Raw genomic sequence first — 23,185 nt, forward strand, 5'->3', positions numbered from 1 at the left:
ATGAGAAAAATTTGTGACCATGACTTGCTTAGCCTTAGACCAGCTCCAAAATGTAAAACATAAAACTATTTTTTTTTTTCTGTCTCCACTGTAGCTAACATAAGGAACAGCAGACTTCAAAAACACAAGGAAATATAGTCTAGATATCAAAAAGTATGTTCTGACTTTGGGGCTACTTAAGTCCTAGAATAAGCTAAACACATATCCATACAATGCAGGACAAGTTGTGATATTAGCAGACCTCAGTGAAAACAACAACAAAAATACAACTCCACAGGAACTAATCACACTCAGAAATAGTGTCTGTCAATATTTCATTTAAATCCAACCTCTGGGCTACCTGAAACCACAGAACCCCACATCTGGTCCTTAGCAGTCACACTGGGGCTCCTCTGGCCACACCACAGTAATAAACACTTGAACGTTTGCAGTAGGCACCCATGCCTCCCACCCAGGGGTTCCTGCTACACAGGGCACTGGAGAAACAGGAAGAAAATAACATAAACAAACTCCATTTAAGTTTATGACTCCCAGTTGATGTGTATATTTGGGGTTCAAGCTTATTCTCCTTCCAGGTGCACTCCGTCTCCAGGACCCAACCAAGTCTTTGAAGCAAATGGAGACCTTACCTTTTCCTTGTTTTTTCTTTCCCCCATCCCAGTCTGTTAAGTATTACCCCATGACCTTTCACTGATTGGCTTCAATTAAGGCCATGGATTTCCTCTTCCTGAACCAAAGTCAGGTTACAGTGCAAGAATAATAAAGGCAAAACGAATGTGTTGCAGTCATCCATGTACAGTCCCCAGGCAGCATTTGGAGTAAAACTTTACTTGGAACTCCCACATTTCAAGAGCCTCAAGACACAAATTTGCTGATTTGGAAATCTCAGTGCGTCTCTGCAGAAAAAACTTCTCGGTCTTTGTTTTTCTTTTTCTCTTTTCTTCTTCTTTTTCATTTTCATTTTTTTAATAAAAAGGCAGTTCTGACAGAGGGGCTAGAAGGAAAAACTTACTGGTTTTGCTTAAGCTCAAGCAAAACTGGATATATCTTGGACACTTTGATTAATCTGAAGTTTTACAGCATATACCCTGTACCTTTTTATCATAAAGAAGGATTAGTTGTATTTCAGTAGTGACAAAAGGATGCAGGTGGGATCAGGGGCCTGCATTAGCTGTCAGCTGCTGACAAATAAATAAAAATCCTTACTCCTTCACTGAAAATTATTCTTCATAAAATCTCCCAGGTTCCATTAATTTATTACAAAAATATATTGTCCTGAAGTGAAAGATTTCTTTATGAGGAAGACTGTGTTTTATTCTGGGTTCTATTTAATATGAAGTCGTGGTTGTTTTGTTGATGCTTAAAAGTTAAAAGTTGAGATATCAACTTTTTGTTTCATATGAGTTTTTATTTTTCTTTCTTTTTTATTTTTATTTTAGTCACATTCCTCCTGGTAGCATGCACCTTGTGGCATGCCACAGTATTCATCCTTCATAAGAAAAATCTTTGTGCAGATTAACAGTAATTTGTGCAGAGAAAATGCTCACGCACTGAATCGTATGACTAAAATTTCATGAGGAGATTTAGCTTGTAGTTCTCAAACCAAAACCCTCTCACCTTCTATCACCAAAAGCCAACTTTTGTGCTTCCCAGTACCACTAGAAGATGTTTGTATATAAACTTGTCTTTTATAAAAATTTTCCTCAGCAAGTCAGCAGCTGCACATAAAGGCTCTCAGTCATTCTTTATTTAAGCACCACTCTCAGTATGCCTTTAATATAAGGAAGGTAGGTTTACAGCATAAAACATCACCATACAGACTTCCTGCAACACTGAAGGTTGACCCAAGCATCACATTTCAGGGCTAAGGGCTAAAGGATTTCATTCATTTTTAAAAGAACATTGCTCCATCTAACTGGAGGGCAGCAGAGTTTATGTGACTTTCTCAACTTGAAAGGCCTGAGACGTCACAAGCGTCAGTCTGCATCTGACAACCACTGACACAACCAAAAGCCCTCATGAAAGCAAATCAAACAAATGATGGTTATTTGGAAAAGTGATTTAACTTAATCTTGCTCCACTGTAAAAATTGGATTACGTCCAAGTTGCTGGGGCTATGGTGGGTTCCACAATCACTCTTTTATGGGGCACAATCAACTTATCAAAAATGATCCTAACTAATTATTTATAATACTGGCTTTCAGATGGTGTTGGTTTTCCTGGGGTTTGAAACCCAGCCAACACCTATATTGCTTCCGTCTACCACCAGGCTTCCTCTGCAGAGGGAATTTCAGACACTTTTGAATGGAGGAGACAAAGCAGCTTCTCCTGAGCTCAGGAAAGGCCAGTGTGTTTTTAGATCAGTCTGCTCCACTTTAAACATTTCATCCAAGAAAATTTAAAGTCTGTCATGAAATTTATGATGTCCTACCGGACAAATATTTTCCTTTACTTCATAAGGCACCAGCTACTGTAATACAACAAAGTGAAAATTGCTTTCCAGGGAAAAGTGTAGAGATTTATCAGAGATACCTCATTTAATCACATTCCAGTAAGCCAGGCTCAGTCATTCATCTTTGACAAGTGGAAGGGTGTGGGTTAAATTATATTTTAAGCCATTATCAGGGCTGCTGTTAAAGACTTTTTGACAATGAAGTACCTGCATCATACTCCTAACAGGAAATTATGAAAATATTTATATGAGGTTTGTGTGCACCTTGAAAGTACTAGAGCAATTGAAAAATTCATTGACAACAAACTGCTGAATAGGTACAACTCATTCTAGTTCTCAAGGAACATGCACAACTGGGAACTGCTGAACTTCAGCTGTAAAAATATTCTCTTCTGTAACACAGTCAGTCCAATGACCCAGCAAATAACCACACTGAGCAAGAAAGTCAGGGACGCTCTGTAACCTCAAGTTGCAAAGCTCTCTGCATGGCAGAGGAGATCCTTGCACTGACACACCAGAACAAGAGATGAGGGACAGTTTACACCAACTGGCCTGTCATTCCACGTGCAGGAAGGTTGCAGGATGATCAAATACTGAGATGTCTGTGTTAGCTGAGAAAGCGCTGCCAGGAAGAGCATGGGAGGGAAAGACAGGGGCCATTGCCCTTGAGTGTAAAGGTGGCAGCACTAATTGGCCATGAGGATGGGAACAGTGTTTTGGTAGGGAAGTAGTCAAGCTTGTTATTAAGTTCAAATCTTTAATAGCTCACTAATTCTTTTGAGACTGCAGCCTGCTTTGTAATTACTTTTAAAATCTCTATACTTCAATGCCTATTAGAGCAAGACCAACCTGCCAGGGCCACTCTCCCCAGCTGACACAAACAAGGTCAGCAGTTTTATCAGTTCCCTCTGTGAGACAGAATTTAAAAAGAGCAAGGCTGGTTCATTGGCTCAGAGGACAAGCATCACAGCATGACTTCCTCCTACAGTGGGAAACTCTCTCCCTTCCAAATCCAAGGCAGCCTCATCCTTAAGGCCTGTGTGAGGAGAGTGTCTGGACAGGCACTGCCTCCAACCCTGCCTGGCATTGCTTGACAATGCTAAAGGCACTGGAAAAGCTCTCCTGGGGGGAATGTGAGCAGGCAGAAAGGATGATCCCAGTGAGAGCTCACATCCCAGCCTATGGGAGGCACAGAGATGCACATTCCTGGGCTCTGGGATGCACCCTTGCTTCCCAGCCTGAGCAACAAACCAGGGCAGCTCTCTAAGCCTGTGGAGATCAGGAGCTCCCAGCCCGCCCAGGTGTGTCTGCTCCAGCACATCCAGCAGCTCTGGCACCTTTGGGGTGTGTTGAGGGGATCAACAGAGCCCTGGACACACGTTAGAGGACCTGGAGTGCCACCTTCTGGCACCGTGTCCCTGCACAGTCCCGGCATGAGCGTGGATGCAGCCAGATATGTGGGGCGCACACACACACACACACACACACACACACACACACACAGAGCAACATCCCCACCAGCCTCCAGCCCCTCTGCTGGCCCTGTCTGGGTGCAAAGTCACTCTCTAACCCAGGGACAGCCACCTGCCTGCATGCAGAGAGGAATGGAGCCCTCAGACACTTCAGCATACAAAGAACGAGCTTGCCTTGTCAGCTCAGGTTCACACCCTTGACATAGGTGTCAGAGCAAGAAACTTTGCAATACACTGCAGACACCTTCCCACAAAAGAAATTCAAACAGGACCCAAACCTCAAAACTATGAAAAGGAGTGAAGAACAACCATCCAAAATATTCAGGCCTTTCCCTGAATTTCACAGAAAATTGTCATAATTCCATGTTTTTCCAGTCACTGTAAGTGCAAGGCAATAGATGCTCTTTGCAGACAATCCATTTGTGGAAAATAATCTCTGAGGCACAGCTTAGTGCTCTGTGTGAGCTCCTCAGCAACATATAACAGGAGCATTGACAGCTACCCACAGTATGTAGTCATCTCCCTAGTAACATTTCAGCCAGCTATGATCCCAGCAAACTATGTTTAACCTAAGGTGATTGCTTTGTACTACACACAGTTCCCAAGAGAACAGGGGAAATGCACCACAGAAAAAGATGAGCAATGACAAACAAAAGAGAAAATCCTTATGAACATTTCCTGAAACTCTCCCTTCATGTTCCTACCACTGATCCAGGGGGAACAAGCCAGATGCAAAGTGGCATGAACAGTTTCAGCTGTCTGATGTAAAGAATTTTATGCCAACACCAAGATATCTAATATGATAATTTTTATCTACCAGTCTAACAATTGGCTGTCTGTGCAGTGATGTGTCCTTCCCCTTCTCCCAGGCTGTGTGTGCAGACTGAACTCTGAAGCCACAGACTTTGCTTCCTGCCTCATTCAGCAAGTTCAGATCAATAGCAGAACTTGCTAAGGTTCATAGGAACCTGTTACTGGAACTTTCTGCCACAACTGATGGACAGAGAGGATCACTAACACAGCAGAGGAAGCTGCTAGAGATTCTGCCTTTGCTCCTGAAGGGAGTCAGCTCAGCCCCCAGCTCTCCTACAAATGCATTAAGCTGGACAAGTCACTGAGGGTGGCATTTGTCTGCCCATGTGTAGGAGAGTCATGTATCTTCCTGGTGGGCTCAAAGCTGAAGTGATGATGCCCATGGTGGTGTACAAAGTGAACCTGCCTCTTCTCACCACTGGCTGCTGGGACAACCCACACAGCCAGGTCACCACTGAAGAGGATTGAAGGATGGATGGAGCATCTCTCCTGTGAGGAAAGTCTGAGTTAGGGCTGCTCAGCCTGGAGAAGAGAAGGCTCCTAAAAGACCTTACTGCAAGGTTTGTAAAGTCAGACAGGGACAGACTTTTTAGCAGGATCTGTTGCAATAGGACAAGAGGTAATTTTAAAATAAAAAGGGTTAATTTAGATTAGATATATGGAAGAAAGTTGTTTTTTGTTTTTTGTGAATGTTGTAAACCATTGAAACAGATTTTCCAAGAAGGTGGTGAATGCTTCATCCCTGGAAATGTCCAGGGTCAGGCTGGATAGGGCTCTGAGCAACATTATCTGGCTAAAGACATCCCTGCTTATTGGAGAGAGGTTGGACTAGATGGCCTTTAAAGGTCCCTTCCAACCCAAACTATTTATGATTCTATGATCATAATGCAGGCCACCCCACTTGTGGCTATCCACAGAAGGGTGAGGTGAATATCACCTTATGTATCCGCTCTGCATCTCTCCTGGGTGAAGAATCATCCCTTCTTTTATCATTTTAGCTGATTATAAACTTAGTGGCAGCCAAAAAGGTCTTCAAGCACATACACAGATAGAGAGGCACCCACAGAGCTGGGGTGGACATGTACCACAGTCAGAAAATTGATAACCATGGGCTTGCTCTTTACTTTCAGGCTTTAATCACAGCCCTTCAATGCAGCTGGTTAGTATGAGTAAACTTGCAAGTGCCATGTAAGATTCTGGGTTTGACAAAGCCTAAGCTTTGTATTTGTAGATGTTAACTTGTGGACACTAAATATCCTCCATTAATTCACAGGAACTGATAAGAACAGCCAGAGACATCTGATAAAGTCTGTAAAGTATTTTACATCTTCACTCCATTTATGAAAACTGGAAAACTGCTACCTCTACCCTAGCACACCATCTCACTTCCAGACCTCCTCTAGAAAAGGCATTCTTATAAAAATACTCCAACATCAAGTTGATATCATCATATCTTGCCATTGTGAAAAGACAGAAATCTTCACTAAAGGCCCAAACCTGCCAAATGCTGATAGCCTTCACATCTCACTGACAGCAGGTCATACTTTGAGAAATGGCTAAAACTTACAGTGGTACCATGAAATACTCCCACATTGCCTCACCCTTGCATCGTTTCAACACCTGCATCTTTATTCAGCCCCTGACAGCCTTCCTCTGCTCCCAGCAGAGTAACCAATTTTCCATGGGCTGTGTCTGGCTTTAGCAGACAGCCCTTAAAAATTTAACAGCCAGCTACTGACACAATTTGGATGGCCCTGTGCACAAAATGAAGAGTGCTCTTTTTCCGTTGTCCAGTTACATCAGTTGGTCTAATATCAGATATTGCCTGTCCTTGCAGTTGAAAGAGAGCTATTCATCATAAAATATTATTAATTTTAATAATTGGCTTCAGACTTTTACCCGAATTTCTTACCCAGCAATAAAAGTTCACGAGATTTCAGCAGCACGTCTAATTACCAGCAAAGTAAAGAACATCTTTTTCTTGGTACATTGAGTCACTGCCCCTATGTTTTTATACTGCAAGCAACTATGCAAACACCAGCCCACCCTAGAGAAATTTGGGGAGTATTGGAAAACTCACAGACTTTCACAGCAGTTCAGCACAATGCTATTTCACTCGCCCTTTCCTGTCATTTGATACAGGGTAAATATTCGGTGTTCAGTGGCCTCCACACACACGTTTCCACCTGTGTGGCAGAGCAGTGCTCGCCTGCTGGTTTATAACGTAGAACATGTGGGAATACTGAAGGTCTCAAGAGGTCTGTCTTACACTTCCTGTTCTTTATTTACCTTGCTGTGTTCAGTTTGTTTTTCCATTTATATTTAGCACAGATAAAAGCAGGGCAACCAAGCTCATATGTCTTAGCGAAATAATGGGAAGAGCTGAACACAAAAGCCATCAAAAGGCAGGATGAGGCACCTCCACCACCCAAACAAAGGACAAAACTTTAAGCCAGCTTTGAACCATAATGCATACAACCAAGTGCTTTTTTCCAAGCCTGCATAAGCAGGTGAAAATCTCTCATGCATTCACTCCTCCCAGGTTGAATAGGTTTGTTATTTTCAGTCAAAGTGTTGGGGAACTGCATGATTAGGAGGCTGCTTTGATCACACCATGCAAAATCCTGCTCTCAGAGCTGGGCAATTACAGACTGCCCCTTGCAGAGGACTTGAGGCAAAGCTACCTGCAAGCCCCTCAAATGTTCATTCAGAGCCAGAATCAGTGCTAGCTCCAGTTCAGTTTGTCCAAATGAAGTATGACGGGACTATTAAAGGGCCTTTGTCTGCGTTTGCATAATCCGTGTGCTCATTATTTCACAACTCTATCCACATGTAAAGCCTTCCACCATGCTCTGGCTCCTCCACACTACAAGCACTGGCCCCCAGATGGGGAACAGACTTGGAATGAAAATGCCAAAATTTTGAAAAGAAGCACAACAAAGCCTGGACCTACATGTTCAAAAAGCACATCAATGGGTCAGCAAAGCCCTATGCACAGTCAGCTGAACACATGCACCAGGCTCACTGAGACACTTGTAAATATGATAAATATCTAAACCTCTAAAATAGGGAGGGAAAAAAAAGACCACATAAAATAAATGTACAATCCAGCTAACTCTTTAGAAAAGCTCAACAAACACTTGAATAACTGTAAAAAAAAGAGTGAGGGAGTAAAAGGAAAAGCATTTCTTAATTCAAAAATGCAGTTGTTAGAGACACCACCTTAATGCTCCTAGGCACTGTCCACCAGACAAACAAAACAAGATGACAATGTTTGATTTACTTCCACTAATGTACCAATGAATCTTTGGAATCATATGTTCATTTTCCAAAAATAAGCACAGTGGTCTGGCAGCACTTCAAGACTGAAATCATAAATGTCAATGCACACATATTTGTATAAGGCTGATAGGTAAGAGGCACTTATTTAAGGGACCTTATGCATGAGTATCCATCAGGACTTGGTATCATCTTGTGACACTGCAGGTCTCTCCCATGATCATAAATCACTCTGCAACAGCTGAGCCAACCTGCCCAATGAAAGCAAAGCTGGGCTGGCAGTGAGACTCTGCAGGATGGACCAAAGCCTGAGGCTGCCACAAGACCCTGGTTTACCAAACTCCAGCCCAACATTCTCCTGGGCACATGCAGGAGTGGATGTGACCATGACAGGGACAGATCCAAGATGCCATCATCCATCACAGATACCACAACAAGGCCTGCAGATCAGGAGTGGGGACAGCAGCCACCACAGCAGTGTTTACTCTGGTGCATACCATGTTGTGATGTACTTCTACCACAACAAAACTCAATTGTGGGTTTTTACAGTGCATTTTTGTGTACTGGCAACCAGCCATAACCATCCTGTGAACAGCTTCTTATCTAGTTACTATTTCTGCAGATAAGAGCAGGAGTTTGGGGCTTTAAGAGAGTGGCTTTGATAGACAAAGCACAGAGTGGACACTAAGTGAAAAATATCATGAGAAACTGGTAGCCAAACACGGCACAGGAAGGGATGTGACAAACCCAGGCAGCAGTGACAGGGAGGGTGAATTGAATGAATGAATCCCAGAATCAGCTGTGCACACAGCACAGTGAATTTCCTTCACTTCTCTCTCTTTTTCAAAGGAAATTAGTACCTTTCAAGAGAATGCTTATTTCCAACAAATAACCTCAGGATTTCTCCACAGGCCAGAACTAGCCACTAACTATTTCTTGAGGCTATCTAGAATTACTGACCAAAAATAAAGTGAATAAGAATAGGTTCCAAGTAAAAAGATGGTTGAGCACCACTAAGACACTAAATATCCCCAGAATACCAAGTTTTGTAGATGCAATGCTTTACAAGAAAGTACTGACAACTTTAAGAAAACTCTACTATTTGAAGAAAGAGGGACTCATAACAGCAGTGATTCTGCTCTGCCCCACAAGTTCCTATGACAATTTCTAACCATTAGGGCCTGTGCATCCAGGGGCAGATTTGTCCACTAATTTCAGTTTCTCTTTGAGTTTTTCAAAATGCTTTGTCAAAAGCATTCTGATTTTGGTTATTGTCACACCCAAAGACACAACCCACCAGCAGTAGCCTGGAGGGTTTATTTGTAAGGTATTTAGTTTAAGGTCATTCCTGTCCCAGCTGTCACCAGAGGTAGTTTATGGTGTTTCATGAATGGAGCAGAATGGGGCTTTTTACAAGGTGTGCACTGGCTTTCCATCAAACCCTGACTGAAGGATCCCTTTACTGAGGCAAGGGGAAAATGTGCTAAACCCTGTGGTAACCCTGTGAGCACTGTGGTAACTCACAGATCTGGCTGTGCCTTCTGTGGAAGGTAAAGGGCAATCAAGACTTTTTGTGGTGGGCATAGATCCCACAGCTCTCAGATCTCCCTATGCTGCTGCCCTATCCCGAGGCACAGCACATCAAATATGTGCACTGCCATGAGAAAGTGGGCATTTGAGGGATTGATTCCTTTAACTCTCCTCATTTTCTGGGAGAAGGAACAACTTGGAATGACTCTTTCAGGTCAGCCCCATCAGTTTTGCTGTGTCCAGCAAACCTCTACCAAGGAGCATGGCCAAGTAAGAGTCAGCAGATGATGTGGTGAGGACCAAGAGTGCCCACGGGCAATGCACGTGGCAAGATCCTTGTACACCTGCTCTGGCTCTGGTTCTGGGCTCAATTGTCTGACTCCAGCAAGTCCAGTCCAAGAGAAAATCCCATGCTCACAGCATCATCCAGCAGCAGCCACTTGGCTGGGACAGCATTTCACTCCTGGGTTCTGTGTGCTTGCTGTGAGATGCAGTCAGGATTGCAGAAGTGACCAGAGAAAAGGCTTTGTGCCACCAACAGAAATGATTTACAGGAGAGTGTTGTCTCATTTGCATCACACCCCAGTGTGAGCACACAGCAAGGAGCAATTCTGCCTGTGCTGCAGGTCTGTGCTCGTGACCCAGGCCTGGCACAGCAATTGCTCAGGGGCTCCATGCAGTGCAGTGAGCACAGGGCCCTGGGGACTCGCTTTGAGCCCGAGTCACGCAGCAGTGGGCTCAAGGCAATGACTCACTCCGGTCAATGCTAAAGTCATTCATGATTTCTTTTTCTTAAACAACAAAAGTAACATTTTATGTGCCCAGAAAGGGTAATAAAATGTAATGGACACTCTTGTGAGCCTAAATCAAAACCCAGTGAAGGCAATGGAAGGAGTTCTGTGGCTTACACACACACTTTCAATCATGCTGCCTTCAGTTTTTCTTCAAGAGACCTTTCCATTTAGCACTGAGGAAAGACCTTTTTTTTATAGCACTTATGTTCACCTCTCTTTGAAGCAGTCCCATTTGCCACAGTGTTCTTTAGAGCAAGAAGCAAAAAAACAAAATAAGATTGATTCCTTCTTTTAGTCTTAATGCAAAATGCAGTAATATCTTAACTCTGGGCTTCAAAATGCTGTACTAGCATCACCAACAGGTCTTAGGGGAAAAAATCAGATCCAAACCTGTGGGAGGTAAAGATTACCCAAGGCCTGGAAGGAAGAGTCTTCATCTTAATGACAAAATTCTCTTCCAGTCAGTAATGCTTACATATTATTAAGCATAGAACATTTTTACCTTCTTTTGGGATGTCACATTACAAAAAAAAAATCCCAAAGAATTTGAAAAAAAGAAACATTCAAGGCTCATGAGTACAGTCAGGTCCCACTGAGTTATCCAAGCAATTGTTGTTTATACCCATTGTTAAATCTGTTAGTAAGCATTTGGGGGCAAAGCTTCCCTAACTGTAAAAAGGAAAGTTGTGCAGCAGTCCAAGATGTCCCTGGCTAACGCATATTTTTCAGATATGCCTCAGCTAAGCTACTTGAATAGACAAATATAACTTTTCAGACAACCTATACATTAAAAAAATCTCTTTTTGTGAACACCATTTCTAAAAGGAATGAAGTACGTAAATGCGTGAGAAAGAAAACCCCACAACATTAGGACATATGTCCTTGAATTTAGAAAGGAGCTACTGAATTTGTAATTGAGCAGTACTGGATGCTACCAACACACTTCTCTGCTCAGATTCATTTTGCTGCAATCCAGGTCCTTTCAGTCAGGGCTGGAATTTCACAAAGACTTTTGCAAGGGTGTGAAGTCACTAATTTTTAACCAATTATAATGAGGGGGAGGTGCCTGCAGCCTGCTTCTCAGCCAGCAGGATGGAGCAAGGGATTCCCTTCCAAAATGCTACTTAGACAGGACCACAGTTATTTACATACCTGCTCCAGAATGGCTCTTACTCACAAGTTGCACACAGGTTACAGCTCCCTCCCTCAGCTCTGAAAGAGCTTAGTGTTGGTCAGCTCCCCCTAACTTCATATTAACTACTCTTTAAGCTATATTCCTTATTCATCTAGGTCAAGGCAGTATTGGGTTAACAACTTTATAATTAAAATGTAACATCATTATACATAATTAAAGTCAATCCCAGCATCTGACCCAGCCTTGAATCCATGACTTTGGCCGGCAGCCTTAAAAAGGATTATTCCCTTTTCTTTGGGAGATGTCCCTCTTTTTTTTTTTCTTTAAAGCTGGGTTTTATCAGGGCAGCTTTCCAGTCTGCGTGGCTTCCCTTCCAGACTTTTTCAAAACAGCCCTTTAGTCCCTTGCTCTGTGGTTTCTTTCACATTTAAGACAAGCACTGTTCTAAAACCCACATGTCAGAATTTGGGATTAAAAATAGCCATTGCAGAGTGGTTAGCATGAAGCAGCCATTCATGGCACACAATAGCCACAGGCACAGCCATGCCAGCTCCAGCACAGCCCAGCCATGGGCACTCCCTGGGCCACTGCCTTTCCCAGGCAGCCTCAGCCCTCCTGTCTGTCCCCATCTGACAGCCTTGCAAAGCTCCCAGAGCCCATTGGCTCTTCCAGAGCAGAGCCACAGCACTCAGAAACCTCAACGAGTCTCGTGTTCAGTCACCACAAGCAAATTTCTAGGATAAGTTCCTTGAACCAGCATTAAACACTGACTTGTAATGTGTATAATTTGATAATTTAGCATATTTCACAAGATCCCTGTGAAACTCTGCAATGTGTCATTACATATGAATAGTTCTGGCAAATTTAGAGGAACATCTATAATTACTAAAAAAGTGATATGAAAAAGAACAAAAGTCCTTCTTCCCCATTGCCATAAATACTAGTTTGAGGTTGGAAAGCCTTTTACACACCTTAAACCCTTCCATTTTCTCACATGATTGTTTCAAAGTAAACATTTTTGGGTCATGGCATATGCACACCCCACCTCTATAGTTATGCCTCTTTTATATACTTCTCAATCCCTTCCCCTGGCCAGGTCTCACCCCCTCTACCTCATTGCCTCTCCCACCTTATGCAGGCTCTTCTTCCTGCTTCAAAAGCCATTAGCACTTAGTAAACCTTAGTCTCCCGACTTGACAATCTGTTGCCACGATTTGCAAAGTTTAAGACAGGTATATCACTCTGTCCAACCATAATAAAATAATTTTAGAGTCATTTTACACATGAGCAAAAGGAACAAGAAAAACTTCAGCTGGGCTAAAAGGTGAAGCTGGAAAAGTTTCCAGTCCTTCCATTAGCAGGGCCTTACTGGTGGCTTCAGTAAGAGCAAAGTCAAAACCCAGCTCCAGATTCCTAGCCCAGTTTTCCTGTCAAAGCACAGCTACTGCCAATGCCAGGTCAGGTGTGCTGCAGCTGCAAAACCTCCCAGGGCGGTGCTGCCTGCCTGGCTCTCTGCTCCACTGCTGCCCTGCTGAACCTGCTTGGCTCATGACCAATGTGCACTCCCACAAAGGCTGTGTTGGGCATTCCTCATGCTGTATCACAGAGCAGTTTGGCTCTCTCATCCCTGTAGCTCCTCCTGGAGCAGCTGTGGTCTGCTGGCTGATCACCCTGAAGCCACCACTGCATCAAATAAACTCATTCCATAGGTCCCAGCCTCCCCTCAAAGCCTCTGACCACCCTGGGAACTCTGCTCTGGAGCCTCTCCAGTTCATCCAAATCCCTCTTGAGCTGGGGAGCCCACAGATCCATGTCCAGTGCTAAACAAATGGGAACAGGGATTCTCCTTGATCTTCTGGCCACGCTTCCACTGATGGAGCCAAGTGGGCAGCATGCCTTGTTCCCTGTGTGTCATTTTGCCTGGTACCTTCCATGGGGTGTCCATCACAGCCCCTGTCCTTTCTCACAGGGTGGCTTTCAGACAGTCAGGTCAACTGGTGCAGGGAATCATCATGTGCAGAGTTTCTACCCCTCTTTTTCAAACATCACAATAATTTGCATTCTTCTTGAATCTTTTCATTAAGCAAAACAATCCCTCCTTCTATCTTAGTGCTATCGCCATACTTTCTAAAATTGCACTCCATTTCCTCATGCAGAGCCCAGAAAATTTGACCAGCATCAGGGTCAGTGTGAATCCTCAAGTTGCTTGTGTGAAGTGCTTCATGTCTTATTAATCATGTCCATGCTTCATGCCTTATTAACCAAATGGACTTTGACTAAGACCCAGTGAGCCTGGTGATCCATCATGCTTTTCAACCTTCCAACAGTCCATTTGCCCAGCTGGAAACAGGTAGATCCTGTTTTCCCTCTGTTCCATTATCTTTGCAAATCTTCTTTCAGGCAGTGCAAAACACAGATTTTAGTAATGTGATACTATTCATTTTAGTCAAAATTACTAGTTCCATAAGCCCAGAACTGAAAAAATCTAAAGATAAGAGCATGGTGAAAATTGATGCCTTTTTCACTACATTAAGTTGCATCCACTGAGATTGTCTTGGTTTGACTAGAGCTAGGAAACATCTTTTGCATTGCACAGACAGGAGGGAGTTGGCAGCACAGAGACTGAGAAGAGCCAATCCCCTGCTCCCCCAGGCTACACAACAGCAGCTCCACATGGCCCCAAGCCATCAGGCACAAAGCACCATACACAGCCTGGCAGAAGTCAAAGCTCTTGGAGGAGGTGACAGGCAGGATCCTGTGAGAGACCCACCACTCCATTACAGAGCAAAACTGGCTTCCAGCTGGTTTCCAGGGAGAGCTGGCTTTATCTCCCTTCAGTTGAGCAATTTTCTGATTTCATTGTTGAAATCTTTGCCCCTCATTTTGAACTAATAGCTCTGTTAGCTCTACTTTTACAATGGAATAATAAACTTCTGGGGGAAAAGCCAAGCATTTTAATCTCTTCTGCACAAAACACAAAAATAAAATAACAGTGTGTGACTGCTCTTTAGTGGCTTTTAAATTCTCAGGAAATGAGCTGTCCATGTGCAAGGTAAGGTAGGGGGTTTTGATGATTTCTTGTGAATCAGATGACACACACAGGGAAGCAAGGGAAAGGAAGAAAAATATTCTTGTAATCTGTTCTCAAATTGTTGAGATGTGCTCCTGTTGAAGCCAATTATTTTACAATTTAAATGACTGGGCACAAATCTGGTTCCAGTGAGAACTGACAAGATGTGAACCCCTGAGGGCTAAAACACAGTGGACAGTACAGGAACCAGCAGTGGATCTCTCACACAGCCACCATCCAGGTGAGAATAAATGAGTCAAGAGAATGAGACTTTGTACCTTCTTCTGCTCACACAAACAAGGTTTCAAAAATCAAAAAGGCAAGTAGTCCTAGAGGGCATCAGTCACCAAAGCAAAAAGATCAAATTCAGAGTCTTTTTCTGAAATGACAAGGGACATTGAACCCACTCCATGATAGTTAGGTGGCCTTGACACACCATAGATACTAAAAATATTAAATTAATATCCAGGTATTATTAAAGAATTAAAAAAAAATAAAAAACAGACAATTCATTTAAGGGTCTGGCTGCTAACTGTCCACATGAGAAAGAGAAATTTCCCAGCGTCAAGACGACTTTTGGACCCTTCAGGTGGCTTCACCACCTGGGGGATCAGGGAGGGAGGAACCCCCACCCTTCTGCAGCAGTGGCTGAGCATCCCCTGTGCTCACAAGGACCAGAATTCCAAAAGGCAGCAGCTGTGGAGGGACCCAGGATCATCATGAGGTGTCACAATTCTGACCCAAATACCGTGGGTCCCCAAGCACCCTGCATCCCATGCTGGGCACTCACAACATGCACAGACATGTAAAATCATGTCAAACAATACCTGGACCAGCAAATGGCACCACATTAACTTGGGACCCGCAGGCTGCAGCCTAGTCCAGATTATCTTTGTCAGTCAACATTGCATTGCACGTGTCTGGACAATATTAGAAGCTCACAGATATTAAATATTAAATTTATTTAAATTATTAATAAATAATTTATTATTATTAAATATTAAAACCAAGAAAACATTTTCTGCATTATCTCTCTTCAGCTAAATAACTTAGATAAACATTGGAAATACATTCAGTGATGAATCCCACAATTCTTTCTCAGGCCACCAGAAGTCACTGAGAGTTTTCTCTGGTTTAATTTCCTTTCCTCCTCCTCCAGTACATTATTACAATCTGTTTTTCTATAAGTACTCATTCATTTAATTTTCATTCATGCCTATCTGTGAGCACAAAGATACAGAGAACAGTTCATGGGAAGACATGAACACTAAAATCAGATTCAATTCCTCTGGTGTGGCTTCAGATGTGAAAAATCGAAGCCTCCCTTTGGGAAATGTTCATGGTGAATATTGTTATAGTAAATGATTAAGTGGTGCAGTGGTTACTTGATACCGATGGAGACAGAATCCATCTGTCAGATTACCTATGAAAATGGTAATATATAAATGTGTCTTCATGGGCACTGAGCTTCAAACATCCCCAAAGTGCAATAACCATGTGATTTATGGCAGCACAAAGCTGTTAGCAGGGGAGACTTTGTTGACATTTGAGATCAGCTGTGCAAAGAAAAATTCTTCTAACATGAAATGAAATTAGTGTTAAAAAGAGATGCCAAAACTGAGAGAATGTACAACTCTTACAATCCTACCTGATCTTCCACTGTGTGAAAGAGGCTTTAAAGATTATGACAGAAATTTCCCTGAGAGAAATAATTTGATTTGTTCTGTAAATCTGCTCACTTGTTCCATAATCCCTCAGATATCTCTCAGATGAGGGACCTCCCAGAGTCAGCACTGTGCTTTTATTTGCCCTGCTGTTTGAACTCAGAGCCCACCTGAGAGTTAGTACTAAAATGGTAACAAGAAGATCTTATTTCCACTCTAACAGAAAAGTGCTTCACCATATGATAAGAATAAAGTAATAGAATTGTTAAACCTTTTGTAAAAGGGCCTACTTTGAAAAAAAATGGTTTGTAATTCCCTTAAACCCTTCTGAAGTCCTGTAGTAGAGACACAATCATTTTTAATCTTTCCAGGGATTGGAACTCTCCAGAAAAAAAAAATCACGGACCATTACACTCAAATCAGCTTTCCTTTTTCTTCACAACACTGACTTGTATTTGGAGATTGCTCTGCTGTTTGCTGATGGGGAGGGCACCACAAGGGCAACAGAAAGCTGATGATGTTTTTATTGGCTCACTCAGCACAAAATGACAAGCAGAGACTTTACCCTCTTGATGATGGATACTGGTATGAAAAATGACCTTTTTCTTTTTCAATTAAAATAATTTGGCATCAGTCCCCCAGTGCCAGGCTGATAACACAATGCAGGAAAGAGCCTTCCCCAGATGTCAGTGTGTTCCCCAGATGCTGCCAGTGTGCCCCAGCTCTGCCCAAGAGGTGATCCTGGTTGTATTCCAAATGAAAGTGTCATTCAGGGCAAATGTCTCTAGGACCCTGCAAGAAAACGTGCAAAAATAAAAAAAAAATTGACATCACAGTGTCACAGCCAAACTAGGTGTCCCAAAGGAGTCCAACAGCAATCATTTCTTCTTTTTGTTTTTACCAGTATTGAAGATAGACAGGTAATTGGCCTAGATACCAATCACAGAGGCATTACCTGTCACAGAGGCATTGACACCATTTCTGGTTGGATCAGCCTTGGCCAGTGCCACATCCACCTTTGGAGCCATCAGGGACTGGCTCTGCTGGACATGGTGGAAGCTTCCTGTACCTTCTCACAAAAACTATCTCTGTGTGCCCCCCTCCCCAAAAAAAACCCAAACAGGCCATGCAAACCAAATGTATTGGCACAGAAAACATGATGAGATCCCCCAAAAGAGAAGCAGTGTGATTTCCTCTGAGTGACCATTAGAAATGCCTTAGATTCAGACTACTACAACCAGTTGCTGCTGTCTCTGGGCTATGTGCAGAGAATTTTCAACCTGTATTACTCATATTTTATTGCCTGACCTCCCAACAGCTGCCTTCCCTGAGCCTTTGGTTATCTCACACTAGAGGCATTTGAGACCACCACTGGTGGTGAGATAAAGTAAAGGTTGCACTGATTTCAGGCTTGCTGCTGCCTGGAAATGCTGTCATTGGTGGTGTCATGGGTTGACCCGGAAGGAGTGAGAATTCTGGGAAGCTGTGGTCAAACCAATGAAGGTTTTGGGTTTCATACTGACACCTGGTGTAGCCAGTGGGGTTTGGACACACCTCCGAGAATACACAGGGGTTAAAAGCAGGGCACTGCCCTGGCATTTCCTCTTTTTGGACATCGCGGCCGAGGAGTTCAGACCTCTCTCCCTCGCCCGGCCCGCTGCTGCTGGGCGGGGGAGGGGCCAGCCATGCGGTGAGGCCTGGGGCCGGGACAGAGATGGGGTTGAGGGGGCTTCGGGGGGGCTTCGAGGATGGAAGGGTGGCGGAGCCCCAAGAGACATCGAGATATCGGGCAGCCAGCCCCTTTCCTCCCCCCCCCCCCCGGAGAGAGAGAGAGCCCGGCCGGCCGCAGCAGCAGCATGTGTGGGAGTATCATCTCCCAGGACAGACAGAGACTGAAAACTTTTAACCCTTTCTTGCATGATTGGGGCCTTGCAAAATACTAATCCTCCTCGAAGCTGAATAAGAAGGGAGATGAGAGATGATATGAGATAAGGACCTTGGCCCGGAGTTTGTGGAGATGATTGGATGGGGAGAGATGATTTGGAGTGGCCTTTGGGCTGGACGTTTTCTTGTAGCCATGGACTCAGTTGTTCCTGTGACACAGACTGCATTTAGGGGGGCAGTGCCTCAAAGCCAGGAGGGTTCATTTGTGAGGACCCCCCGGCCCCAGGGGGTTGGAAATATATGGGGGGGACAGTTGTCCCAAAAGCAGAGACTGTGCCTTTTTGGAGTGAGACAAGGCATCCTTGAAAGACCACCCTAAAAGCAGCTCTGATCCATGTCTCGGTAGTGAGAGCACTGAGCATGGAAGGAACGTGTCACAAGTGGCAAATGGACTTTCCGGCGGTGCCGGAGTGACAGGGAAGCACACGAGGGTCTCAGTGTGTCTCCACGAGAAGCCTATGGAACAAGAAGGACTCCTTTCCCTCTTCATGAACTGATGTTTGAGTATACTAAAGTGTCGTGCCGGACTGGGCAGTTGGTATTTTTGAGAGAATGTATTAGATTGGGAAAGTCAGGGAGTGGGGAGGAGGAAAAGTGGTTTTTGTAAGGTTTTCAATTTTTTTCTTTTCCTTATAGTCTTTCCTATTTTTTTTCCTGTAGTTTTAGGTAATAAAGTGTTATTTATGTTTAAGTTGGAGCCTGTTTTGCTTATTCCTGGTCACATCTCACAGCAGACACCAGGGTGGGGCATTTTCATGGGGGCACTGGCTCTGTGCCAGGCTCAAACCATGACATTTTTTGGTTCCCTGACCGGGAAATCGAATCACGGGAGAATGATGAGGTAAAGCTGTGAGATGAGACCAAGAAGAATAAGGAAAGCATGTACTAAGTTAAGGTAGATGAATAGTCATAGTGAATCTAAGGTATTGTTGTGTAGAAGTGTTTTGTAGTCCTGTTGATAATTTTAGAAAGTGTATTCTCGGAGGTGAAGGGTGGAGTGTCATGGGTTGACCCGGAAGGAGTGAGAATTCTGGGAAGCTGTGGTCAAACCAATGAAGGTTTTGGGTTTCATACTGACACCTGGTGTAGCCAGTGGGGTTTGGACACACTTCTGAGAATACACAGGGGTTAAAAGCAGGGCACTGCCCTGGCATTTCTTCTTTTTGGACATCGCGGCTGAGGAGTTCAGACCTCTCTCCCTCGCCCGGCCCGCTGCTGCTGGGCGGGGGAGGGGCCAGCCATGCGGTGAGGCCTGGGGCCGGGACAGAGATGGGCTTGAGGGGGCTTCGGGGGGGCTTCGAGGATAGAAGGGTGGCGGAGCCCCAAGAGACATTGAGATATCGGGCAGCCAGCTCCTTTCCCTCCCCCCCTCCCCGGAGAGAGAGAGAGCCCGGCTGGCCGCAGCAGCAGCACGTGTGGGAGTATCATCTCCTACCAGGACAGACAGAGACTGAAAACTTTTAACCCTTTCCTGCATGATTGGGGCCTTGCAAAATACTAATCCTCCTCGAAGCTGAATAAGAAGGGAGATGAGAGATGATATGAGATAAGGACCTTGGCCCGGAGTTTGTGGAGATGATTGGATGGGGAGAGATGATTTGGAGTGGCCTTTGGGCTGGACGTTTTCTTGTAGCCATGGACTCAGTTGTTCCTGTGACACAGACTGCATTTAGGGGGAGGCAGTGCCTCAAAGCCAGGAGGGTTCATTTGTGAGGACCCCCCGGCCCCAGGGGTTGGAAATATATGGGGGGGACAGTTGTCCCAAAAGCAGAGACTGTGCCTTTTTGGAGTGAGACAAGGCATCCTTGAAAGACCACCCTAAAAGCAGCTCTGATCCATGTCTCGGTGGTGAGAGCACTGAGCATGGAAGGAACGTGTCACAAGTGGCAAATGGACTTTCCGGGCGGTGCCGGAGTGACAGGGAAGCACACGAGGGTCTCAGTGTGTCTCCACGAGAAGCCTATGGAACAAGAAGGACTCCTTTCCCTCTTCATGAACTGATGTTTGAGTATACTAAAGTGTCGTGCCGGACTGGGCAGTTGGTATTTTTGAGAGAATGCATTGGATTGGGAAAGTCAGGGAGTGGGGAGGAGGAAAAGTGGTTTTTGTAAGGTTTTCAATTTTTTCTTTTCCTTATAGTCTTTCCTATTTTTTTCCTGTAGTTTTAGGTAATAAAGTGTTATTTATGTTTAAGTTGGAGCCTGTTTTGCTTATTCCTGGTCACATCTCACAGCAGACACCAGGGTGGGGCATTTTCATGGGGGCACTGGCTCTGTGCCAGGCTCAAACCATGACAGGTGGCATGAATGAAATCTTCTCCAAGGAGTACAGAACAGGCTCCAGACCTGCTTGTTCACCCTTTTCCTCTTGGTGTTGGCCAAGTTCTTCATACAACTGCCCTGTTTTCCTCTGCTGGACACCTGGTTCTTGCCTCCCATGGACACGTGGCTCTTGCCAGCTCCAAGTGAGCTCACCTGTTCCGAGGGAATGAGAGCCAGCAGGGCCTCTGGTATTTCTGGATAGCTGAATGTCAGCCAGGTCTCATTTTAGCTGTAAGTATGAAAAAAGCACCCATCTGAGTCTCACTTAAATTTCCTTGCCACTATTTATAAGGCTTATTTACCATCCTGAGAGGCCTCAATAACAATGAGAGGCCTAAATAACAATAACAATTCTGTGTTGAAACAGAATTTTGCAAAAGCTACACTTTTTTTCAAAAGTCAGATTTTCACTGTGTATTCACTAATATTAACTTCCTCACCTGGATATTTTACAGCAAAGACTTATCACACTGTGTTGCTTGAAGGTTTTCCTGCCTTTATGCAACAGGTGAGCAGACAGATCTGTTGTGAGTGGTGTCAGTCTGCAGAAGCACTCACTGCATGGGCTCTTCAGTGATACCTGGCTGCCACAGGAAAATGATGCAGAGATCTTTCCAGAGGGAGCTCTGGAAATCACACTGTGTGCAGCATGACCTGAGGCTGTTACTGTGAGTTTCTCGGGTTTTTACAAGGGAACAAAACCGCATTGTGAAACACAGAGCCTTTCTTGCTGCACCCCAACAAAGCTTTCATTTTGGAACTGCTCCCAGAACTATCTCATCAGGTCTAGAAAGCAAAGGAAACAATGGCTAAACATAACATCCCAGAACTCTATAGCGCTGATCTCCTTTCTACAAGCTGGATTTTCCAAGCAAATCATGAAACTGCAGGTGGATGTCACAGGGTCTTGAGGAATTACTGATGTGGATGCCATTAACACCATCCTGGGAGGCCCTCAAGGTGAAGGGCAGCACACCCAGGCACTCTGCATCCACACCAACCTCAGCCTTTCTATCACAGCTGTCTGGGAAAAAAATATAGGCAGAGGAAAAATGATCTTTCTTGACATAGAAAAATTATTGCAAAATCATCTGGCAGATAAAAATAAGTAAAAATTCATCTGAGGCATGCAGCAAAGGCTAACTTGCAACAAAAGAGAAGAGAATGAAGTATTTGAATTTAAAATAATTTTGTGTGGAAACTCCTCTTCCAACAGAAAGCTTTGAACAGTAGCAGGCAAATAGATTATGGAGAAGAAGATCAGGAAGGAAGCTTATACCACTTTGCTAAAACAAAGAAGAATGCAAAAGGGAGTGACTTCATTTTAAATTAAATTTTATCATAAATTGAATAGTTTAAAATGTTTTTCTCATTTTCCAAATGCATGTTTTTCCTTTTATAAACAAGAAAGGCAAAGTTGGGGAACTTTATGCTTGGAACATGGCCTGGTAAAGGATGTGATGGTCATCTGTGCTCACAGAGCTTATCCTGCAGTTTGGACAGCCCATTAAAAATTGTGTCTCCTGAGTTTTACCAAGAGCTGCTGGAAATCACAGCGGGTTTTTTCTAGAGTTTCTGGGATAAATTCATTAATATATTTTTAAATAACACAATCCTTATGACCTGAATTATTGCAGTTCTATACAAGAAAGGAAGGAACATAATGTGAACAGTTTTTTCTCCTACTAGTATAGCTTTTTCACAACCAGGGTGGATTCATCTCACCTTAGAAGGGACAGCTACCTTTTAGACCTCTGAAGCTGGATGAGACATTGAAAGTGCTGTTAATTCTGTCAATAATGACATCTTTGCAGTCAGTAACATGCATCATGTCTGAATTTTTATTTACTTGTCCAAGTGAAACCACAGAGGAGGATGCAGAGAATATCTCAAGAAAGAGTTAGGAAGAAAAAATAGAAGAAAAGGGAAATAAGAAATTTTAGAAACTCAGGACAGAAAGAACAGCAGCTTCTAAGTCCCAACTAGCTGGGAGGTAGCATGTTTGAGGAAGCAGAAGACAGCCAATGTCCTGGAGACAGCCCTGGTGAGCAGCACCTGATGCCAAAACACAAATTTACAAGAGAAGAGTTGGGTAAAATGTGATTTTGATTGAAGGGAAAGAAATTTTGCCTTGAAGAAAGATCAGAGCCAGGATGGCTGGACTAAAGAGGGAACAGAAGAGTCTGAGAGCAGCAGCAGGAAAGGTTACACAAGTCTTTAGATGAGGGGGAAAGTGCATAATAGAAAGCACATGACAAGAGAGCAGTCCCAAAAGGAGATGAGGTATTAATGAAAATATAAGCATATGTCTCTCTACCTGCTGCATGCAGACAGAATCTGTGTGTGTTTATGATCCTGCATATTGGAATGAACAAAAATGTAAAAGCTGAAGTTCTGAACAAAGAATACAAAGAGAACATCCAGGTATAATCTACATTTTGAAATGTACATTTCTCTCAATGTCTTCCTTTTTCAGTTTAAAGTTCACCCATTAGCCAGCTTGAATTGATATTTGCAGTATAACCAGCTGTGTTTTGTCAATTCAAAGGGAGGAATCCATGCTGAACTTTGTGAAGAAGGAAAAGCTATGAGCAAATCATATCACAGGAGTCAAAGAAGAGAAAAAACTCTCTTTTTTTTTTCTGGTTTTAACAAGACCTAGACATTATGAACAAAAAATGTGGACTAAGCATTGTTAGAAAGGGGAAAAT

This window comes from Zonotrichia leucophrys, chromosome 2 (genome assembly GCF_028769735.1).
Source record: "Zonotrichia leucophrys gambelii isolate GWCS_2022_RI chromosome 2, RI_Zleu_2.0, whole genome shotgun sequence".
NCBI classification, from domain to species: Eukaryota; Metazoa; Chordata; class Aves; order Passeriformes; family Passerellidae; genus Zonotrichia; species Zonotrichia leucophrys.